The 17,011-nt window shown below is 45.6% G+C and overlaps 1 long non-coding RNA gene across 1 annotated transcript; it reads left to right on the forward strand.

The window, feature by feature from the left end:
- The first annotated feature begins 7,358 nt into the window (after positions 1–7,358).
- Positions 7,359–7,725, forward strand: LOC143787321 (uncharacterized). The gene is made up of 3 exons (XR_013218326.1): positions 7,359–7,434; positions 7,517–7,576; positions 7,666–7,725. It is a non-coding gene; the product is annotated as an uncharacterized LOC143787321 (long non-coding RNA).
- The last annotated feature ends 9,286 nt before the right edge of the window (positions 7,726–17,011 follow it).

Consider the following 17,011-nt stretch of genomic DNA (forward strand, 5'->3'; position numbering starts at 1 on the left):
GACTTTTTTTTTTTTTTACCAAAAAATTAGTGCTCTGCACCATTATTGCCCCATAGCTGTGCCATACAGTGCTCTGCACCATTATTGCCCCATAGCTGTGCCATACAGTGCTCTGCACCATTATTGCCCCATAGCTGTGCCATATAGTGCTCTGCACCATTATTGCCCCATAGCTGTGCCATACAGTGCTCTGCACCATTATTGCCCCATAGCTGTGCCATACAGTGCTCTGCACCATTATTGCCCCATAGCTGTGCTATACAGTGCTCTGCACCATTATTGCCCCATAGCTGTGCCATATAGTGCTCTGCACCATTATTGCCCCATAGCTGTGCCATACAGTGCTCTGCACCATTATTGCCCCATTGCTGTGCCATATAGTGCTCTGCACCATTATTGCCCCATAGCTGTGCCATACAGTGCTCTGCACCATTATTGCCCCATAGCTGTGCTATACAGTGCTCTGCACCATTATTGCCCCATAGCTGTGCCATATAGTGCTCTGCACCGTCCATTATTTCCCCATAGCTGTGCTGCTGCTGCTGCAATAAAATAATAAAACACATACTCACCTCTCTTGCTTGCAGCTCCTCAGCGTCCGGTCCCGGCGTCTCTCCGCACTGACTGATCAGGCAGAGGGCGCCGCGCACACTATATGCGTCATCGCGCCCTCTGACCTGCACAGTCAGTGCGGAGAGATGCCGGGAAGATGGCGCGACGCCCGGCGTGTGGAACGCGGACAGGTGAATATGTATACTTACCTGCTCCCGGCGTCCCGCTCCTTCCCCCGGACAGCTGGTCTTCGGTGCCGCAGCCTCTTCCTCTGTCAGCGGTCACCGGCACCGCTGATTAGAGAAATGAATTATGCGGCTCCGCCCCTATGGGAGGTGGAGCAGCCTATTCATTTCTCTAATGAGCGGTCCCACGTGACCGCTGAACAGGGGAAGAGCTGCGGCACCCGGAGACCGTGGGATGGGGAGGGGGAGCGTCAGGATCGCCGGGACTAGGTAAGTATGCCTCGGCGCCCTCTCCCCCTCACCCGCACACAGAAAGTTAACCCTGCACTCAGGGCCACTAGAGAGAGGACAGAGGGGACCGAGGCAGTCAAAAGGTACCATGGCTTATATTTTCCACGTGTTTCCCACTACGGCTTATTTTCGGCGTATGGCTTATATTAGCCGCCCCTTCTCTACCCCCCACTATGGCTTATTATCGGGGGTGGCTTATTTTCGGGGAACCACGGTATGTTACTAACTATGATGATATGGAAAGGGGCCTCTTGTGTCAAGACGTTAAAGAAGTTGTCCACTACTATAACTTTTTTTTTTTTTCATAAATCTTGCTATTATGTGCCACTGAAAACATCCACTGTGTTTATTTTAGCAATATTACCTTTTATCATGCTGTAGCAGCATATCTTTAGTGCTGTATCCAGCTCTCATGGGGTTAATCGCCAACTTCCTTTCTCCTGACTTATTGTGCTCTAATACTACAAGTTCCATGATGCTTTGCACAGGCCTCTAAGCCCAAACCTACCACACCCACTCCAAAACACACCCAAACCCCTCCCTCCCCTCCCTCCTCTATCTTCAAAAAGATTTGTGATGCCATTTCTGTCCAACCCCCTCTTTTACATTTGTCCAACCCACACTCCATTACACACAGATAGATAGGTAGATAGATAGATATGGGAAACAGAGATAGATATGGGATAGATAGATAGATAGATAGATAGATAGATAGATAGATAGATAGATAGATACGGGATAGATACATAGATAGATAGATAGATAGATAGATAGATAGATAGATAGATAGATAGATATGGGATGGATAGATAGATACATACAGATATATCTACAGTTAAGTCCATATATATTTGGACAGAGACAACATTTTTCTAATTTTGGTTATAGAATATCCCACTTCTTTGCTTTAATAAACTCCTTGGTTGCTTTGGCTTTATGTTTTGGGTCATTGTCCATCTGTAGTATGAAATGATGACCAATCAGTTTGGCTGCATTTGTCTGGATCTGAGCACACAGTATGTCTCTGAATACCTCAGAATTCATTCGGCTGCTTCTGTCCTGTGTCAAATCATCAATAAATACTAGTGACCCAGTGCCACTGGCAGCCATGCATGCCCAAGCCATCACACTGCCTCCGCCGTGTTTTACAGATGATGTGGTATGCTTTGGATCATGAGCTGTACCAAGCCTTCTCCATACTTTTCTCTTTCCATCATTCTGGTAGAGGTTGATCGTGGTTTCATCTGTCCAAAGAATGTTCTTCCAGAACTGTGCTGGCTTTTTTAGATGTTTTTTTAGCAAAGTCCAGTCTAGCCTTTTTATTCTTGATGGTTATGAGTGGCTTGCACCGTGCAGTGAACCCTCTGTATTTACTTTCATGCAGTCTTCTCTTTATGGTAGATTTGGATATTGATACGCCGACCTCCTGGAGAGTGTTGTTCACTTGGTTGGCTGTTGTGAAGGGGTTTCTTTTCACCATGGAGATTATTCTGCGATCATCCACCACTGTTGTCTTCCGGGGGCATCCAGGTCTTTTTGCATAATAGCAAAAAACTCGGCACTCAGACTTAACTTAATCAGATAAAGTGTTTTAATGGTGTCAACGGTAAGTAACAGAAGAAACGTTTCGGTCCTATAGCCAGACCTTCATCAGTCACTACAGTGTTAAAATAAATGATCGATAATTAATAATGAGTGAACAATAAATCATAATAAACATAATGGTGGATTTTTCTCACCACATATAAAGCAAAAATAACGAAAAGAAAGTATTTACAATGTCTATCAAGGTCAGCAAAATAGAAGTAAATGATAAATATAAATAGCTGATAGTCACAAATATTCAGGACAGAGTATATGGCAGGAGAACATGCATCGGGAGAAAGAGAGGCAAGTAACGTACCAATATTTGATAGTGAACGGAAGCTAGTGAACCCGAAAGATTGTGGGTTTTCATTAAGGTCTAAAGGTAAACAGAGATCGGGTGATATAACTATAAAGCAGCGCTGTACAAGTGAAAGGACAAACAAAGCTGAGTATGCTAGAGCGTACCATAGATATAGGTGGACACAGCCAGTGTCTCAGGAGGATGGCCGAATCCGGCGATATTGCCTATGGGTAAAGTACGTATAACGACAGTTATGAATAATTGCGGGCAACCGTTAATAGTGGGGAAAAGCTCCCTGGTACTAACCTTCTGTGGAATGGAGCCTGTGTGTCCTGGTCAGTGGAGGACACAGTATCCACCGCAAGTCCGTGCGACCAGGAAGTGTGGCAGGAAGTGCTAGATAAGAACAAGCGGCGGGAGTTCCTGTGGCCGTGAGCCTATCAGTGCAGACCGGGAGTGGTCTAAGGCAGGAGAACATGGCTGTGTGTGTCAAAGGCTTATCCAGTGTGTTCCAGGTGCCGGGAGGAGTGTATATCATTAACTCTTGTGAATACATAGCTAGGCGTGTCCAGGAAAAAGACATGCGAGTAAGGTGAAGTGTTCATTGAAACGAGTGATGCACCTCCAACTTTTAGTACAGGTGACTCTGGGAAGAAAAAGAATAGTATCAGCATATGGACAAACAGCACTTAGTGTACGGTCAGCATTAATAACAAAATAAAATACTATGAGCAATAAAAACAATACCGGCGTTATGGCATCCTAAAGGGAGTGAAGACATCATATGGAGAAAAAATGAAAAAATGATAGTATTATGGCAAAATTATATGGAAAAAAAAATACCGTATTTTTCTGACCATAAGACGCACTTTTTTCCTCCAAATTTGGGAGGAAAGTGTGGGTGCGTCTTATGGTAAGGCTGTAATGTAGGGAGGGGGCAGCAGCGAGTGGGATTGCACTGGGAGGCAGGAGGCAGAAAAATGTCCCTGCCTGGCTTCAGGAATCAGCTCTGGGGAGACCACTTGGTCCCGATCATTAAAGTGCAGTAAATATTCATTAGCTGCTTCTCCGCCCACCTGTCAGCTGAGCAGTGAGCAGCAAATGAATACTCCTTCACAGGGACACACATGGTTTCCCCAACGCTGGATTCCTGCAGCAGCTGGGGGAGATCTGTGTGTCTGGAGGAGGAAAGGGCAGCAGCAGGGGCCAGAGGGGACAAGATCGCTGCATGCCTGCCTGCCGGGGCTGAGTGCTCCAACACAAGGACCTGTGTGATGTCATGAAGAGGGCGGACTGGAGCATCACATGGCAGCACAGAGCCCTCCCTCTTCTGATGTCATCACAGGTCCTGCAGACACCACACTACAATCTGCAAGCTTCCTCCTGTGCTGTGGAGAGGCAACAAGAGGGAGCGCTCTGTGGTGTCATGGGATGGGATGCTCCAGCATTTTACCTCACCACAGCTGGCTGGCTGCCACAATTAAAAGGTTAGTCTTTACAACACACAATAAAGCACTCTGCCACTCCTGTGGTGAACTATAACTCCCAGCATGCCATAGGATCTGCAGGACATGCTGGGAGTTTTAGTTCTCCCATGGGTTCTTAAAGCAGCACTCCAGTGTTATTTTTCATTGCTGGAGTGGTGCTTTAAATATGCTGTAAGCCCTGTGCCCCCATTCTTATACTCACCCTCCATCGTCTTCATATAGTACTTTACAGTCACCACACTGGTCCCATAGCTTCCAACATAATAACATACTATTATATATAATAACAACACATATAATAGTATGTTTATGTTATTAAATATTTTACCACCTTTTTTGCTTCAAATATTTTTTTCCCAATTTTCCACCTCTAAAACCTGGGTGCAGCTTATAGTCCGGTGCGTCTTATAGTCCGAAAAATATGGTGCATATATACAGCGCTTATCTGTGATACAGACTATTGTACAATAGTAAGGCAGCAGGTTTTTACAGAAAAGACAAAAGATCGTAGTCACGATTTAACCCTTTGGGTGATAAAGTGGTCAGAGTGTGGATCCAGAATGCCTCACGACGTTTCACTTTGTATACAGGTCAGTGTCATCTTTAATGATCATTGTAAAAGCAATAGAATAAACGCGGCAGCACTCACCCATCTTTGCAGTTCAAGTGTCCTTTATTGATGCATACAAAAAGGTTATCTACAGGACCTGTAGAAGCTATAGCTATAGCTATAGCGCGAAACAGCTGTCGTCTCGTCGATAGCACTCCTTGCTCACTTTCACTCCCCCGTGCCGTGAAGATAACCTTTTTGTATGCATCAATAAAGGACACTTGAACTGCAAAGATGGGTGATTGCTGCCACGTTTATTCTATTGCTTTTTCATGATTTATACTTCAGTTTCACGTGAGCACCTCCATCGTATGGCAGACGCCTCCTTGATTTATATGTCCCACATTGATAGTTCTCGCGGATACACAGACTGTGCTGCTTTCTTTTTTCTTTTTCTTTAATGACCATTGTATCTAGGAAATTAATCTTGGAGTGGTCATGTGAGATCGTAAAGGATCTCCTTTCCTCATGAGACTGGCATAGAGTGTGTCCGACAGTTATTGGAATCATCTAACTTCCAAAAGGACAAAACTGATTTATGCATATATCTTTTGACTACAGTCCTAACACAAAACTACTTTCTGTTTCAGGATGATTACTATCTACAGATTCACGGGACAGCGATGGACTCGAACGTAGCACCCCCTATGCAAATTGTTATATGGCCCATTTTGAGGAAACTGTCGTATTTACTTGTCAATGGTTCCAGAACAACGTCATCACATGGAAACGCTACATCGACGACATATTCTGCATATGGGGGGGCATGTCTGAGTCCCTAACCATGTTCCATGACTTTCTCAATAAGTTATGGCCGGGCTTATCCTTTACTATCTCACATGACCACTCCAAGATTAATATCCTAGATACAATGGTCATTAAAGATGAGGAAGGTAGATTATCCACTGACCTGTATACAAAGTCCACTGACCGGAATAGTTTGCTCCACAACACTAGCTTCCATCCAGTTGCCATGAAACGTTCAATCCCAAAATCTCAGTTTCACCTCGTGAATAAAATTGTCTCAAACGAGACTACCCAGAAGGCCCGGATCGAGGATATGTCCTCTAAATTTAGGGAACGAGGTTACCCACAAAGGATACTTGACGAATCACTACAATCGGACCCCCGCAGTAACGCACATTCTGGTAGTAGAATTGCCTTTGTACACTCATACCATGCACATGCTTATATTATGTATAGATCAATACGCCAACACTGGCATCTTCTTCAGACAGCACATCCCGAAGTTCAAGAATTCGCCAAACCGTTCCTACCTTGTTTCAGACGGGCGCCCAACCTCAGAGATTCCCTAATCAGAGCCGACGTAGGGTCCACCAAACCCATATCTACACAACGGTTTTTACAACGACCTAAAGCTGTCACATTCCCCTGTCTCAGTTGCACTCAATGCAACAACGTACAAAAAGGTGAAGTGATTCACCACCCACATACAGGCAAAACCTTTAAGGTTAGGGTCTTCATTACCTGCGATATCTCCTTTACCATTTACGTGATTAAATGCCGATGTGGTTTATTGTATGTAGGCGAAATAACGCAATGCATAAAGGATCGCATTTCAAAACATAAATCTATTATTAGGTGCAAGAACATGCTCCTCCCTATCCCCTATAATTTTATTACTACGGGACACACCATTTCCCAACTCAAATTTCAAGTTATAGAGCAGGTGCCTCAACTTCGCAGGGGTGGTGATCGCATACGACAACTGAAACATCGTGAGGCATTCTGGATCCACACTCTGTCCGCTTTATCACCCAAAGGGTTAAATCGCGACTATGATCTTTTGTCTTTTCTGTAAAAACCTGCTGCCTTACTATTGTACAATAGTCTGTATCACAGAAAAGCGCTGTATATATATATATATTTTTTTTTTCCATATTATTTTGCCGTAATACTATCATTTTTTTATTATTTCTCCGTATGATGTCTTCACTCCCTTTAGGATGCAATCACGCCGGTATTGTTTTTATTGCTCATAGTATTTTATTTGTTATTAATGCTGACCGTACACTAAGTGCTGTTTGTCCATATGCTAATACTATTCTTTTTCTTCCCAGAGTCGCCTATACTAAAAGTTGGAGGTGCATCACTCGTTTCAATGAACACTTCACCTTACTTGCATGACTTTTTCCTGGACACGCCTAGCTATGTATTCACAAGAGTTAATGATATGCACTTCTCCCGGGACCTGGAATGCACTGGATAAGCCTTTGACACACATAGCCATGTTCTCCTGCCTTAGACCACTCCCGGTCTGCACTGACAGACTCACGGCCACAGGAACTCCTGCCCCTTGTTCTTATCTAGCACTTCCTGCCACACTTCCTGGTCGCACGGACTTGTGGTGGATACCGTGTCCTCCACTGACCAGGACACACAGGCTCCATTCCACAGAAGGTTAGTACCAGGGAGCTTTTCCCCACTATTAACGGTTGCCCGCAGTTATTCACAACTGTCGTTATACGTACTTTACCCATAGGCAATATCGCCGGATTCGGCCATCCTCCTGAGACACTGGCTGTGTCCACCTATATCTATGGTACGCTCTAGCATACTCAGCTTTGTTTGTCCTTTCACTTATACAGCGCTGCTTTATAGTTATATCATCCGATCTCCGTTTACCTTCAGACCTTAATGAAAACCCACAATCTTTCGGGTCCACTAGCTTCCGTTCACTATCAAATATTGGTAAGTTACTTGCCTCTCTTTCTCCCGATGCATGTCCTCCTGCCATATACTCTGTCCTGAATATTTGTGACTATCAGCTATTTATATTTATCATTGACTTCTAATTTGTTGACCTTGATGTACTTTGCAAATACTTTCTTTTCGTTATTTTTGCTTTATATGCGTTGAGAAAACTCCACCATTATGGTTATTATGATTTATTGTTCGCTCATTATTAGTGTTGAGCGATACCTTCCGATATCGGAAAGTATCGGTATCGGAAAGTATCGGCCGATACCGGCAAAATATCGGATCTCGCCGATACCAATGCCAGTCAATGGGACGAAAATATCGGAATTAAAATAAACCCTTTCTTTCCTTGTAGGTTCATTCTACATGAAGGAAAACAACTAAGAATAATGTAGGATGTATTGGGGGACGTGGCGGAAACATTAAAGGCATAGAGGTTTAGCCCAATCAAATAGAATAGCAGAAATTTTAAAAAATTTTTAAGACGTTCGGAGTTACAAAGATATTGACTATGTTAAGATTTTTTTTATTTTGTCAGATATTGATGTTTCACTACTTCCACGCCCTTCACCCTTTTTTACTTCTCCCACACTTTTTTCTTCATCATCATCAGCATCTTTGACATCAAGTTCTTCTTCACCTTATTCATCTTCTTCTTCATCTTATACCTATAATTTTTTTTTGTTACATTGTTCATATACTTTTTATTTAACTATTATTCTTCTTCATATTCAACTTCTTCATCATATTCTTATTTGTGACAGGCATTCCCGTAGTTGTTATCTATAAAAGTTTGAAGATTACACCTTCCGTTCTGCCTGTCACAAAACAGTTAGATTTGTCCGCGTTCAGTTTGGCCTGCAGCATCAGGCTTTATCCAGGGGCACCACGAGGAGGAACGGACTCACCCCCATACACTGCTTAGTCTTCTTCTGCTTATAATTTAGATAATATCTTTTGCTCTGATATTTAGTGTTATGCTTAATGTTCTTCTGCTCTTTGTTCTGCAGCCTCTTGTTACATAGTTACATAGTAAGTAAGGTTGAAGGAAGACTTTAAGTCCATCTAGTTCAACCCATAGCCTAACCTAACATGCCCTAACATGTTGATCCAGGGGAAGGCAAAAAAACCCCATGTGGTAAGAGTAAGCTCCACCATGGGGAAAAAAATTCCTTCCCGACCCCAGATACGGCAATCAGACTAGTTCCCTGGATCAACGCCTTATCAAGGAATCTAGTATACATACCCTGTAACAGTATACTTTTCCAGAAAGGTATCCAGGCCCCTCTTAAATTTAAGTAATGAATCACTCATTACAACATCATATGGCAGAGAGTTCCATAGTCTCACTGCTCTTACAGTAAATAATCTGCGTCTGTTATTATGCTTAAACCTTTTTTCCTCCAGATGTAGAGGATGCCCCCTTGTCCCTGTCTCAGGTCTATGATTAAAAAGATCATCAGAAAGGTCTTTGTACTGTCCCCTCATATATTTATACATTAACATAAGATCACCCCTTAGCCTTCGTTTTTCCAAACTAAATAGCCCCAATTGTAATAACCTATCTTGGTATTGCAGACCCCCCAGTCCTATAATAACCTTGGTCGCTCTTCTCTGCACCTGCTCTAGTTCAGCTATGTCTTTCTTATACACCGGAGACCAGAACTGTGCACAGTATTCTAAGTGTGGTCGCACTAGTGACTTGTATAGAGGTAAAATTATGTTCTCCTCATGAGCATCTATGCCTCTTTTAATACATCCCATTATTTTATTTGCCTTTGTAACAGCTGCCTGACACTGGCCACTGAATACGAGTTTGTCATCCACCCATACACCCAGGTCCTTTTCATTGACAGTTTTACCCAGAGTTTTAGAATTAAGCACAGTTATACATCTTATTACTTCTACCCAAGTGCATGACCTTACATTTATCCCCATTAAAGCTCATTTGCCATTTATCAGCCCAAGCTTCTAGTTTACATAAATCATCCTGTAATATAAAATTGTCCTCCTCTGTATTGATTACCCTGCAGAGTTTAGTGTCATCTGCAAATATTGAAATTCTACTCTGAATGCCCCCTACAAGGTCATTAATAAATATGTTAAAAAGAAGAGGGCCCAATACTGACCCCTGTGGTACCCCACTACTAACCGCGACCCAGTCCGAGTGTGCTCCATTAATAACCACCCTTTGTTTCCTATCCCTGTGCCAGCTCTCAACCCACTTGCACATATTTTCCCCTATCCCCATTATTCTCATTTTATGTATCAACCTTTTGTGTGGCACCGTATCAAAAGCTTTTGAAAAGTCCATATACACTACATCCACTGGGCTCCCTTGGTCCAGTCCGGAACTTACCTCTTCATAGAAGCTGATCAAATTAGTCTGACATGAACGGTCCCTAGTAAACCCGTGCTGATACTGGGTCATGAGGTTATTCCTCTTCAGATACTCCAGTATAGCGTCCCTTAGAATGCCCTCCAGGATTTTACCCACAGTAGAGGCTAAGCTTACTGGCCTATAATTACCGAGTTCAGTTTTTGTCCCCTTTTTGAATATTGGCACCACATTTGCTATACGCCAGTCCTGTGGTACAGACCCTGTTATTATGGACTCTTTAAAGATTAAAAATAACGGTCTATCAATGACTGTACTTAGTTCCTGCAGTACTCGGGGGTGTATCCCATCCGGGCCCGGAGATTTGTCAATTTTTGTGATTTTTAGACGCCGCCGTACTTCCTGCTGGGTTAAGCAGGTAACATTTAATTGGGAATTTTTATCACTAGTCATATTGGCTGCCATGGGATTTTCTTTTGTAAATACTGATGAAAAAAAGTCATTTAGCATATTGGCTTTTTCCCCATCCTCATCCACCATTTCACCCAGACTATTTTTAAGGGGGCCAACACTATCATTTTTTAGTTTCTTACTATTTATGTAGTTAAAGAATATTTTGGGGTTATTTTTGCTCTCTCTGGCAATGAGTCTCTCTGTCTCAATCTTTGCTACCTTGATTTGCTTTTTACAGAATTTATTTAATTTTCTATATTTATTTAATGCCTCATCACTACCTACTTCCTTTAATTCTCTAAATGCTTTCTTTTTGTCACTTATTGCGCCCCTTACAGCTCTATTTAGCCATATTGGTTTCCTCCTATTTCTAGTATGTTTATTCCCATACGGTATATACTGTGCACAGGTCCTTTCCAGGAGGCTAATAAACGTCTCCCATTTTCTTTGTGTATTTTTATGCCTCAGGATATCGTCCCAGTTAATTGCACCAAGATCCTCTCTCATCCGTTGGAAATTTGCCCTCCTGAAGTTTAGTGTCCTTGTCACCCCTCTACTACACATCTTATTAAAGGAGACCTGAAAACTTATTATTTTGTGATCACTATTCCCCAAGTGACCCCCAACCCTTACATTTGCTATGCGGTCTGGCCTGTTGGTTAATATTAGGTCTAGCAGTGCCCCCCTTCTTGTTGGGTCCTGAACCAGTTGTGAAAGGTAATTGTCTCTCATACTTGTCAAAAACCGATTACCTTTACTGGAATTGCAGGTTTCTGTTCCCCAATCTATTTCAGGGTAGTTGAAGTCCCCCATAATAATGACTTCTCCTTGAGTCGCAGCTTCATCTATTTGCTTTACGAGGATATTCTCCATTGCTTCCATTATTTTTGGAGATTTATAACAAACCCCTATCAGTAATTTATTATTTTTTCCCCCTCCCCTTATCTCCACCCACAGGGACTCTACATTTTCATAAGATTCACCTATATTATCACGCAGGATGGGTTTTAAGGTGGATTTTACATACAGACACACCCCTCCCCCTCGCTTATTTGTACGGTCATTTCTGAACAGACTATAGCCCTGCAAGTTAACAGCCCAGTCATGGCTCTCATCCAGCCATGTTTCAGATATCCCCACCATGTCATAATTATGTTTCAACAACATTAGTTCAAATTCGTCCATTTTGTTGGCGAGGCTTCTGGCATTAGTATACATGCACTTGATGTTCCTCTCTGTACCTCTATTCTTTCTTAAATTACTAACTGTTCTAACCCCACCCCCCATGCCACCGCCACCTCCAACTTCCTTATTTGTGCCCAGGTCTCTATCTGCACTATCTTCCCCTCCTATAAAATGAATACCCTCCCTCCCAATCCCTAGTTTAAACACTCCTCCAACCTTCTTACCATTTTTTCCCTCAGCACAGCTGCACCTTCCCCATTGAGGTGCAGCCCGTCCCTAGCGTAGAGCCTGTAGCCAACTGAGAAGTCAGCCCAGTTCTGCAGGAACCCAAACCCCTCCTTCCTACACCAATTCTTGAGCCACTTATTAACCTCCCTAATCTCCTGTTGCCTCTCTGGCGTGGCATGTGGTACAGGCAGTATTTCGGAAAATACCACGTTGGAGGTCCTTGCTTTCAGCTTGCAGCCTAATTCCCTGAAATCATCTTTAAGGACCTTCCACCTACCTCTAACTTTGTCATTTGTGCCAATGTGCACCATGACCGCTGGGTCCTCACCAGCCCCTCCCAGTAATCTGTCCACCCGATCAGCGATGTGTCGGACTCGAGCGTCAGGTAGGCAGCACACCATTCGACGATCCCTGTCTTTGTGACAGATTGCCCTATCTGCTCCCCTAATAATTGAGTCCCCCACTACCAGCACCTGTCTGGCCTGCCCTGCTCTCCTATTTCCCTCCTTACTGGAGCAGTCACTCCTCCGGCTTTCAGAGGACATGCCTGGCTGCAGCAGTGCTACCCCTGTACTGGCACCCCCCTCATCTGCCAACTTAGCGAACTTATTGGGGTGTGCCAGATCAGGACTAGCCTCCCTGGCCCTCTTCCCTCTACCCCGCCTTCTATCTGTCACCCAGCTAACTGCCTTACTGTCCTGCAGCTCCATCCTACCATCCCCTCCTCATCTATCCCATTGAGCGTCTGCTCTGTGAGCAGAAGACTCCTCTCCATATTGTCTATGGATCTCAGTGTTGCCAGCTGCACATTTAGATCCAGAATCTGGGATTCCAAATGCACAACGTGCTCACATCTCGCACAGCAGTATGCACCCTCGACCGGCTGATCAAGGACTGCATACATGAGGCAAGATGTGCACTGGATGGCATTAACAATAGTGGAGCACATTTCCTAATGGGGATTGCACCACAGAAACGTTATATAAAAAATAAATACAAAGTATTAATTAAAAACAGACAGCAATTCCTCCCTGGGAAATTCCCTGATTCCAAAGTCACTGAATCACAAGTCACACTTACCGCCGTCCACACTTACACTCAGGTCACACTCAGCTTGCTCACACTCGCTATGCTGAAGAATTAAAGATTTTTTTTTTCTCTATTTCCCTTCAACAACAAGCCACCTTGCTGTTCAAATGTACTTCCCAAAAGGACTTGAGCCCCAAACAGCTGCCCCTTATAAACCCTTGATTATGACCGCCCACCCTAAGTTAACCCCTTGTGAATATAGCTACTCCCAATTCAGCAACTCACACAAATTCACACAGGTATTTGTTAAAGGCCTTCCAAATACCTCCTCACTGAATCACAATTCACACTTACCGCCGTCCACACTTACGCTCAGGTCACACTCAGCTCGCTCACACTCGCTATGCTGAAGATTTAAAGATTTTTTTTTTTTTCTCTATTTCCCTTCAACAACAAGCCACCTTGCTGTTCAAATGTACTTCCCAAAAAAATCTCGGTCTCCCATGTCGTCGTCTCCAGGGTCGTCGTCTCCGGGGTCATCGGGGTGGTCTTCAGGGTCATCGTCTCCAGGGTCGTCGTCATCTCAGTGGTTGTCGTCTCTGGTGTCGTCGTCATCTTAGAGGTGGTCTTCCGGGTCATCGTCTTTAGGGTCTTGAACTTGGAAATGTAGCAGAAGGTACAAGAAGGCTGAGAAAATGCCGAGAAACAGCTGATGGAACTGGAACTCGGATGGCTACCCGAAGGTCCAAGAGCCAATGGAACTACCGAGGACCAGCTGACATTACTGGAACCAGGTTATTAATCAGGAGGTACCCATGCCTGAAAGCACTACCAAGGACCACCTGACGTTGGTGGAACTCGGATACCCAGAGGGAGGCACCTAAGCCAAAGGCTCTGCCCGGAACCAGCTGATGGTACTGGAATCAGGATGGGGAGCAGAAGGTACAAGAGCAAAAGACACTGCCGAGAACCAGCTGACGGTACTGGAACCCGGATGGGTAGCCGAAGGTCCAAGAGCCAATGGAACTACCGAGGACCAGCTGACGTTACTGGAACCCGGTTACTAAGCAGGAGGTACCCGTGCCTGAAAGCACTACCAAGGACCACCTGACGTTGGTGGAACTCGGATACCCAGAAGGAGGCACCTAAGCCAAAGGCTCTACCCGGAACCAGCTGATGGTACTGGAATCAGGATGGGGAGCAGAAGGTACAAGAGCAAAAGACACTGCCGAGAACCAGCTGACGGTACTGGAACCCGGATGGGTAGCCGAAGGTCCAAGAGCCAATGGAACTACCGAGGACCAGCTGATGTTACTGGAACCCGGTTACTAAGCAGGAGGTACCCGTGCCTGAAAGCACTACCAAGGACCACCTGACGTTGGTGGAACTCGGATACCCAGAAGGAGGCACCTAAGCCAAAGGCTCTACCCGGAAGCAGCTGACGGTACTGGAACCAGGATGGGGAACTATTCAAGCTTGTCTTCCTAGAGCCCCCAACTAGTGGTGTTGGAGCAAAGGGTCAGCAGAGGGAGCAGAGTGTAGGCCGAAGCCTGCACTGGAGGCATTTGGAGGTCTGTTGTGTCCACGTGGCTTTTGCAGGACACGATGCCAGCTACACAGCAGGAGAACAGCTGGCGGTGCTGAACCCCACTGACACATTGGCTGGTGTTTTTCTCTGTGCAGCTAGCACTTCCGGGCACCAACTGGCAGTGTTAGAGCCCAGGGACAGCAGGAGGAGAGGAAGCAGAGTGTAGGCCGAAGCCTAATTGAGCCAATTTTAAAGGTAACCTTTAACCCCCCCTCATGTGTTACAAACTGGAAGAGCCACACCTTGTGCAGCTGTAATGCTGCACAAGTGAAAGGTTGCTCTTTAAGTTTTGAATCTTGCACACGCTGGATGAAACAGGTTTAACATTTAGCCCCTTATACAGTCAAAACTGTCTTGTAGGCGGGAGTTTCCTTCTTAATGAGACGCAGCACAGCTGTCAAGAATCCCACCTTGGTGCTGGGCGCGGCCTCCTGAGCATCGTTATTTGCTGTACAGGAGTCTGCGCTGTCGTGTTATCCCTTGGCCTTGCGCTGTTACCACTGCCCGTCTTCTGACTTCATTTAATGTCAGCCGGTGCGGTTCGCGATGCCCATGAATCCCAGCCCTGCAGTGTCTTTTCAGTAATTCACACTGCGGGGCTGGGATTCATGGCCTTGCGCAGTCAATATGTTAGCCTCTCACTCGTGTCCTTACACCTGCTACAGACTGTGCGGCGTCAGCTGATCCCTTATCGCATGCCACGGCCATGAAGCCGTACAGTCTGAAGAAGGCGGAAGGAGATGAGTGACAGGCGAAGATATGCACTGCTCATGCCCGTCAATCACACCCTTGCAGTCAAAATAAATCAGACAGCGAGGGGCATTGTGTCGGGCAGGGCGGCCGCAGAGGCGCAGCCAGCCAAACAATGATGTCAGAAGACGGGCAGAGCTACCAAGGGGGGTGCAGCGTGTCATTACAAAGGAAAGTCACACCTCAGGATGGTTTAATGGTCTCAGGAGACACATTTTAGACGTGTTGCGTTCGGCGTGTGCAAGGAGAGTAACTTAATGAGCCACCTTGTACAAATGCAGCATTACTGCTGTACAAGGTGGCTGTTATACATGCCAACGCCTGGGGGGTGGACAGGTTCCCTTCAATTTTAGTTTTTGTGTCTGCGTGGCTTTTGCAGGACAAGTTGCCAGCTACACAGCAGGGGAACAGCTGACGGTGCTGAACCCCACTGACACATTGGCTGGTGTTTTTCTCTGTGCAGCTAGCACTTCCGGGCGCCAACTGGCAGTGTTAGAGCCCAGGGTCAGCAGGTGGAGAGTGAGGAGAGTGTAGGCCGAAGCCTGCACTGGCGGCAGCTTTGTGTCCACGTGGCTTTTGCAGGACACGTTGCCAGCTACACAGCAGGGGAACAGCTGGCGGTGCTGAACCCCACTGACACATCGGCTGGTGTTTTTCTCTGTGCAGCTAGCACTTCCGGGCACCAACTGGCAGTGTTAGAGCCCAGGGACAGCAGGAGGAGAGGGAGCAGAGTGTAGGCCGAAGCCTAATTGAACCAATTTTAAAGGTAACCTTTAACCCCCCCTCAGGTGTTACAAACTGGAAGAGCCACACCTTGTGCAGCTGTAATGCTGCACAAGTGAAAGGTTGCTCTTTAAGTTTTGAATCTTGCACACGCTGGATGAAACAGGTTTAACATTTAGCCCCTTATACAGTCAATACTGTCTTGTAGGCGGGAGTTTCCTTCTTAATGAGACGCAGCACAGCTGTCAAGAATCCCACCTTGGTGCTGGGCGCGGCCTCCTGAGCGTCGTTATTTGCTGTACAGGAGTCTGCGCTGTCGTGTTATCCCTTGGCCTTGCGCTGTTACCGCTGCCCGTCTTCTGACTTCATTTAATGTCAGCCGGTGCGATTCACGATGCCCATGAATCCCAGCCCTGCAGTGTCTTTTCAGTAATTCACACTGCGGGGCTGGGATTCATGGCCTTGCGCAGTCAATATGTTAGCCTCTCACTCGTGTCCTTACACCTGCTACAGACTGTGCGGCGTCATCTGATCCCTTATTGCATGCCACGGCCATGAAGCCGTACAGTCTGAAGAAGGCGGAAGGAGATGAGTGACAGGCGAAGATATGCACTGCTCATGCCCGTCAATCACACCCTCGCAGTCAAAATAAATAAGACACCGAGGGGCGTTGTGTCGGGCAGGGCGGCCGCAGAGGCGCAGCCAGCCAAACAATGATGTCAGAAGACGGGCAGCGCTACCAAAGGGGGTGCAGCGTGCCATGACAAAGGAAAGTCACACCTCAGGGACGGTTTAATGGTCTCAGGAGACACATTTTAGACGTGTTGCGTTCGGCGTGTGCAAGGAGAGTAACTTAATGAGCCACCTTGTACAAATGCAGCATTACTGCTGTACAAGGTGGCTGTTATACATGCCAACGCCTGGGGTGGGGACAGGTTCCCTTCAATTTCAGTTCTTGTGTCTGCGTGGCTTTTGCAGGACTC

Source organism: Ranitomeya variabilis, chromosome 8 (genome assembly GCF_051348905.1).
Source record: "Ranitomeya variabilis isolate aRanVar5 chromosome 8, aRanVar5.hap1, whole genome shotgun sequence".
In the NCBI taxonomy this organism is placed as follows: domain Eukaryota; kingdom Metazoa; phylum Chordata; class Amphibia; order Anura; family Dendrobatidae; genus Ranitomeya; species Ranitomeya variabilis.